Raw genomic sequence first — 6964 nt, forward strand, 5'->3', positions numbered from 1 at the left:
CCACATCCTGGTCATGTAGTGCCTCGTTGTACAGGAAGACGGTCACCAACCTTTGCTTCCAGGTCTGACAGCAGCCACGTCCTCATAGATGTCAGGGGCTTCTCCCCTGCCCTCTCCTCGAAGCGGGTGAGGAAATTCTGCAGCAGGAGATTTGAATTAAAGCTCACGTCAAAAGCTCTCCCCCCCGGCAGAGCAATCAGGCAGTAAAGATCCGCCACCTCCACCCGCAGCATCCCAAGCATTACCGACCTCACAAAGGTCATTCTATCCAGTGTCACCTCCTCCTCCACGTCGTCCTTGAATTCCACCCTGACGCAGTTGTGCCTCCTGGCATGCGTTGGCGTCAAGCCCGCCCCGGCTCCACTGCGCCACCTCCCCGCTACTTTGCAGGGTCTCCCCGCTCCCACCGGGCCAGCGTTCGCTGTCCTCTCCCTCCACTGCCCCTTCCGCGGCCCCTGGCTTGCTGGCACCCCTCCTGCCACTTCCCCTGTGCTCTGCCCGGGGGCACTCCTTCCCCAGTCTCCCGGTGCTTCCCCTCGTCCACTTCGCTCCTCCCTCCCCATCCCCTCCGGCCCATCTACCATCTCCACACCGTTCCCTCGTCGCACCTCCCCCATCACCTCCCCCGCTCCAGACCGGCCCGTGCCGTCCCTCCGGTCACTCTTGGCCCCGCGGGCACCCTCCATGGTCCGTGGCGTACGCCGCGGCTCCGTCTCCTTCCCTGCCGTCTCCATGCGCTCGTTGCGGTGAGATCACCTCCCCCACAGCGCATGTGGCACCCCCACCCTCCGGCAGCAAGGCCACCCCAGACCACCCGGCCTGGGGCCCTCGCAAACCCCGGGGTGGCCGGAGAGTCCACAGGATGCCGACGTGTGTCGCAGTGGCACCTCAGGCAGAACAGGAATGGGTTTTGCTGGTGATTACCTCCAGCATCATCGGGCAATTCGCCAGAATGGTAAAGCCCTCACTTGCTCCCGGTCTTAAATAGAGCAGCAGGGTGACGTCATGATTTAACTCATTCAGGTGCAGTGATTTGAGGCAGGGGGGGGGGGGGCGGTATTGTAATTATATAATCGATTGGTAATCAGTCAATGGTTATGATTAATGTAGTGGTTGATTTCACTCGGACACCGTTTGCCTTTCTTCGAACACCACTTTATTTGCAGTTCTCCACATGCCTTCAATGCTTCGCAGTTCCCTTGCTTGCCACGGCTCGCTCGCCGCGCCTTACTCGACTCACTCGCCGCCTTTGCCTCTCCAATCTCTGCTTCTCCGTCAGCTCCGCTGTCACTGCTTTCCCGTTATCTCCACAATCACTCTGCTTTCTCCACTGCTTGCTGCTTCATCTATGCTCTCCGCTCTCCGCTATCACTGCTCTCTCCACTGCTGGCTGCTTCGTCTCTGCTCTCTGCTATCACTGTGCTCTTTCCACTGCTGGCTGCTTCGTCTCTGCTCTCCGCTCTCCACTATCACTGTGCTCTCTCCACTGCTGGCTGCTTCGTCTCTGCTCTCCGCTATCACTGTGCTCTTTCCAATGCTGGCTGCTTCGTCTCTGCTCTCCGCTCTCCACTATCACTGTGCTCTCTCCACTGCTGGCTGCTTCGTCTCTGCTCTCCGCTCTCCGCTATCACTGTGCTCTCTCCACTGCTGGCTGTCTCCACTTCAGCTCCGCTTTCCTCTCTCCACTGCTGGCTGCCTTCACTTCAGCTCCGCTTCATGTCTTGCTTCGTCCTGTCCCCGAATCCAACTCCCCTCTCTCCTCGCGTCTCCCCAATTTATCCCCGCTCTCATTATTCCCCAATTAATTAGCCCACGTCCCACCAGCGCTCCGCGTCCTCGTGCACCTGTTCCTTGCCCAGACATTAAGACGCCACTTCAGCCCTGACAACAACACCAGCCAATCACAGCCGTCTCTGGCTCCCTAGCTTAATTGGCCTAATCATTACCTCATCGTCCCAACCATCGCACCTGGCTGTCCCAATATGACCCATACTGTCCTGCCCCCGCGCGATCTCACCATTTACCCCCATGCGCATATTTATTCCACTACATCACCCCCCCCCCCCCCCCCCGTGATGAAAAATCTAGCCGTCCCGGCTACGACAATAATGCGACTTCCGGGTAGTGGAGTACAACAATGACATAACAACAACGCATCACAGAAAAACATTGTACAACAGCTTTACGAGACGTAGAGTTCACGGAAGGTTCTTCCTTGGGAGTGAGTTCCAGCTGCCGGCCCATTTCCCCTGAATGGGACACTGTGGGGCAAGGGCGGAGAATGCTCCCATGTTAATTCAGGGCTGCGTCCGGTCCTTGACGCATGCCCGTCCCTGTCACGGCGACCACCCGCCGGCGGGACCGCCCCCCGCCCCTGTGCGTTCTGGAGAGTATCCCGAGGTTGCGGCCGGTCAGCCGGCTTCCGGCCAGTAAATCTGCCAGAACCCTCTCTCCGAGTCAATAGGGGTGGTCCTGCAGGCACACGGGAGGCAGACTGCTGAGGCGCGTACACATGCGACCGTACCACAGGTTCGTCGGACACATCCAATATAGGCCGCTCTGAGATGGGAGATGACGCGTCGTAGGGCGATATACATTTCTTAAGGCGCGACAGATGAACATACCATGTGCGACGACCAAACCGAATCCATACACTCTGGTCCCAGAGAGCCTCTACAATCTCGACGGGACCCTGCTAGGGCCGATGGAACTTCGGAGACGTTCCCACCAGTACCATTGGGCAGTGCAACCAAGCCCTGTCCCCCACACGCCAAGGCTCTCGAGGAGGCTTGCCGCCGTGCTGTGTTACCCAACGAGGCCTCCCGAGCCTCCTTCAGATGGTCCAATGCCACCTGCATGAGAGCAGGTACCGTCGACGACTTCCCTTGTGTTCACATACCCAATTTGACCAAGGCCGGCACCTCTGGTTCCGACCATACATCAAATAGAAAGGTGAGTACCCCAGCGAGGCATGCGGGGCCAGTCTATAAGCGGCCAGGGTCACTGGAACGTGTAGGTCCTATTCATCCTGCAAGGAGTTAACCTGGTGGCATAGCATAGACGTCAGCGTCCTATGCAGGCGTTCGACCATCCCGTCGGTTTGCGGGTGGTACGGGGACGTTCAAATCTTTTTAGTCCACAACGAATCACACACTTCAAGTAATCGGGACGAGAAATTCCTGCCTTGATCAGTGAGCAAGTGCTCTGGGGCGCCCTTATCGAGAACGTATCCTTGTAGGAAAGCTTCTGCGATCGACCCCGCAGATTGGTCCACTAGCGGCCATGCCATAGACCAGTGAGTAGGGTACTCTACACCCACGAGTAGATACTTGTGCCCCCGGGGGGTGACGGGAAATGGACCCAATATATCCAGGGCGACAATTTCGTTGACGCGTGAAACCCGTATCGATTGCAGCGGTACGCAATAGGGTTGCGCCAGCGTCTTCCGCCGTGCGCATTCGTGGCATGCCTTAACATCTCGTTGTACATCGTTATGCATTCCCGGCCAGTAAAACTCTTTCCCCAAGGTCAGCGCGGTCTTTTTCTCCCCTAAATGCATGAGTTTGTCATGGGTATCGTGAATGAGCTTCCCGCGCAATGCCAACGGAACAACAATACAGAATCTTTGGGCTTCAACATCCCAGCGAACGAGGAGACCGTCAACGAGTCGCAGAAAGGGGCGATTTTTTGATCCTCTTGAACGAGAGGCCCGAAGCCTCATTCTGGCCAGGGAGGAATCCTCCGCCTGTAAGCGTTTCCACTGGGCCAGAGTCAACCCCAATCAACCCGATCCCACAGTGGGAATCGCTTCCGCTCGAATTGAATCCGCTGCAGCGACCATAGCTGGAACGTCCTGCAGCGGCGGACCGCAACGCAGCGAGCCCTCCGCACACTGACACGAGCCTGTCGGTTGAGGCAATCGCGACAAAGCGTCGGCGTTGACATGACGTGTCCCCTTCCTATGCTGAATCGTGAGGAATACTCCTGCAGGATTTCGAGCCAATGGGCCATCTGGCCCGACGGCTGGTCAACCCGCAACGAGTATTGTAGTGCCGCGTGATCAGTGCGGATCAGAAATTCTCTGCCATACAAGTACGGTCGGTACAATCGAACAAAGTGCACGATGGCCAGCAGCTCCCTGCGCGTCACACAATATGTTTGCTCAGCCGGAGACAACACGCGGCTGCCGTACGCCACAACTTTCTCAATACCGTCAACATTTTGCGACAAGACTGCGCCTATGCCCGTGTCACTGGCATCCGTGTCAAGAATAAACATTTTTGTGAAATCAGGATATCCAAGCGGCGGCGCATCCGCAAAAGCGGCCCGCAGTGCCTCGAACGAACATTGTTCTTCGTCCCCCCACCGAAACTTCATGCCCTTACCGGTTAGCATGTGCAGCGGCCACGCAATCGTGGCAAAATCTTTAACGAACCATCAATAATACGACGCGAAGCCCACGAAGCTATACACTTCAGCTACTGTTTTTGGTACTGGCCATGTTCGCACGCAGCTCGTCTTTTCCGGATCGGTGGCAACCCCTGACGCGCTAACAACGTGACCCAAATATTTAACAGACGTCCTCAGCAAATGGCACTTTTGGGGCTTAAATTTTAAGTTAGCGCGCCACACTCGGCCAAAGATGGCCCGCAACCGCTGCAAATGTTCGTCAAAATCCTTACTGAAAACAATAATGTCATCAAGATATATTAAGCATGATTCCCACTGCAGTTCGGACAACATGAGTTCCATTAATCGTTGGAAGGTGGCCGGCGCGGAGTGGAGCCCCATCGGGAGCACGTTGAATTGGAACAAACCTTGTGGTGTTCGAAAAGCGGTCTTTGGCTTAGACTCCCCATCCAGGGGCAATTGCCAAAAGCCCGACAACAGATCGAGGGTTGAAAAAATGTTTGCGCCAGACAGGGTGTCTAGTGAATCATCGATGCGTGGGAGCGGGTACGCCTCCGCAACGGAAACTTTAGAGTTTCTGATAGTCAACACAAAATCGCATGGCCCCATCTTGCTTCTTCACGAGTACAATGGGAGCCCCCCACGGGCTGGAGGAAGGAGAAATGATCTCCTGTTCTAACATCTCCTCAACGGCTTGCCGAATACAATCCTTCTCCAGCGGACTCACGCGATGGGTATTTAAGCGAATCGGGGGTGCATCCCCAGTATCAATCTGATGCCGCAACAAGGACGTACGACCAACATCATATTTGCCGGAACTAAAAACATCCTTAAACTCCACGAGCAGCCCATGGAGACGCGACCGCTGCACAGGCGTCAGTTCGGGGTTTTGCATATATAGATCTCGCAACCAGTCCGGATCATCTCCACCCGACAGCAATGTATCATCTTGTCCCGTTGCCAAACACGCCTCCCCCTCCGGACCCAGCGCTGCCGTTGCATGCGCTAGCGTGGTACCCTCCTGAATGACGACGGGCTCGTGCCCCACATTTACAATTTGTATGAAGGGGTCGCAATTTGCCGGTACCATAGTTAAAGCCCCGACCAAAGCGGGCATGCGCGATACCGCGTTGGAGGGCATCAGCAATATGCCCCCTCTTTGATCGTCTAAAGGCAAGCGTTTTTTAAAGCACAACGGCACGAGCATCTACGTGGCAGGTGGAACGCGAACAGTGCGGCTAACCACGGCCTGCACCACGGCGTTCATCACAGCGAATTTAGACGGAGTACCCAAGAAATTAAGACATTTTCCAGATGGCAATTCCAAACACCCCTTTTCTATGGAGATCTTAAGCGGCATCCTCTGTAAAAAATCTGTTCCCAGCAAACACGGCACCGCCAAGGCCGTGGAAACCAAAACATTTCCCGTTACGCACACCTCTCCAATCTGAATTGTCGCGACCATACGGCCCAAAATCCCGAGGATACCCCCATTTGCTGCTATGCACGGCCCGTCAACCGGTTCTAGGGCCTGGGGCGAAGTTTGCAACGAGCGAAAAGTTTGTAAAGAGATAAGGATCGCAGAAGCCCCGGTATCGACAATGACCCTGACCATCACCCCTTGAATAAGCACCATCACGTCCGACGAGCCCGGCGCAGCGCCCAAAACACGATGTACCATGCATCGCGACTTACCCGGACACCTCGGTTCGGGGAAAATCCTCGGTTGTAGCTGGTCGGCGCCCTTAGAAGGCCACTCCTGCGCCGCCAGCAATCGCGGGCGAGGTGTCCTCTCCATCCGCACTCGTAGCACGTCCACTGCGTGCCACCTCCGTACACCTCCACCATGCTCCCGGACGCAGTGGCGCTCACCATCAGAGGCTGTGCACCCGCCACCGCTGGCTCGTCGTGGAGATCCAGGTTGACTTGGATGTTCCTGGTGATCTGTCGAGACGACATGTCGTCGTCGTTGTTGCTGTCGAGTAGCGAAAGGACGACACGTAGCTCCTTCGCCAACTGTAAGAGCTTCTCCTGTAGCAAGGAGTCCAGGGCCTCCTGGTCCATCGCCAGGTATGCTGCCTGTGCGAGGGCCAACAGCACACTGCGGAACGCGAGGGGGGATTCCATGCCCCCCTGCTTCCTTTGCTGGAATCTGCGTTTGGCGACCGACCACGGCTCGCACACCTTCCGCATCGCCGCGAACGCCCCGTCCAGCGTCGATCAGACGGCGGCCGGAATCCCATTAAACATCGCCAGTGAGTCGTCGTCGAGGGCAGTCGGCAGTGCCCGCAGCGCGTCGCTCTCAGTCCATTCGAGTGATTGATATGCCGCTCGGAACCGTCTCGTAAATGCCGTCCAATCGTCAACTTTGGCCTCGAAGCGCTGGACGTGAAGTCGCCGTCCCGCTCTCGATGGCGGTGCTCCATCGTCATCCGATTCTGCTGGCCGTTCCCCGGAGGGTGCGGGTCCGTCGTCGGCACAGTCCGATGCCGCGGGAACAGCTGCAGTACGACTTGACACCGTCGATAGCACTCGCTCCGACGTCATAAAGCGG

Source organism: Petromyzon marinus, chromosome 11 (assembly GCF_048934315.1).
Source record: "Petromyzon marinus isolate PM22_M1 ecotype Great Lakes invasive population chromosome 11, UKy_Petmar_22M1.pri1.0, whole genome shotgun sequence".
In the NCBI taxonomy this organism is placed as follows: Eukaryota; Metazoa; Chordata; class Hyperoartia; order Petromyzontiformes; family Petromyzontidae; genus Petromyzon; species Petromyzon marinus.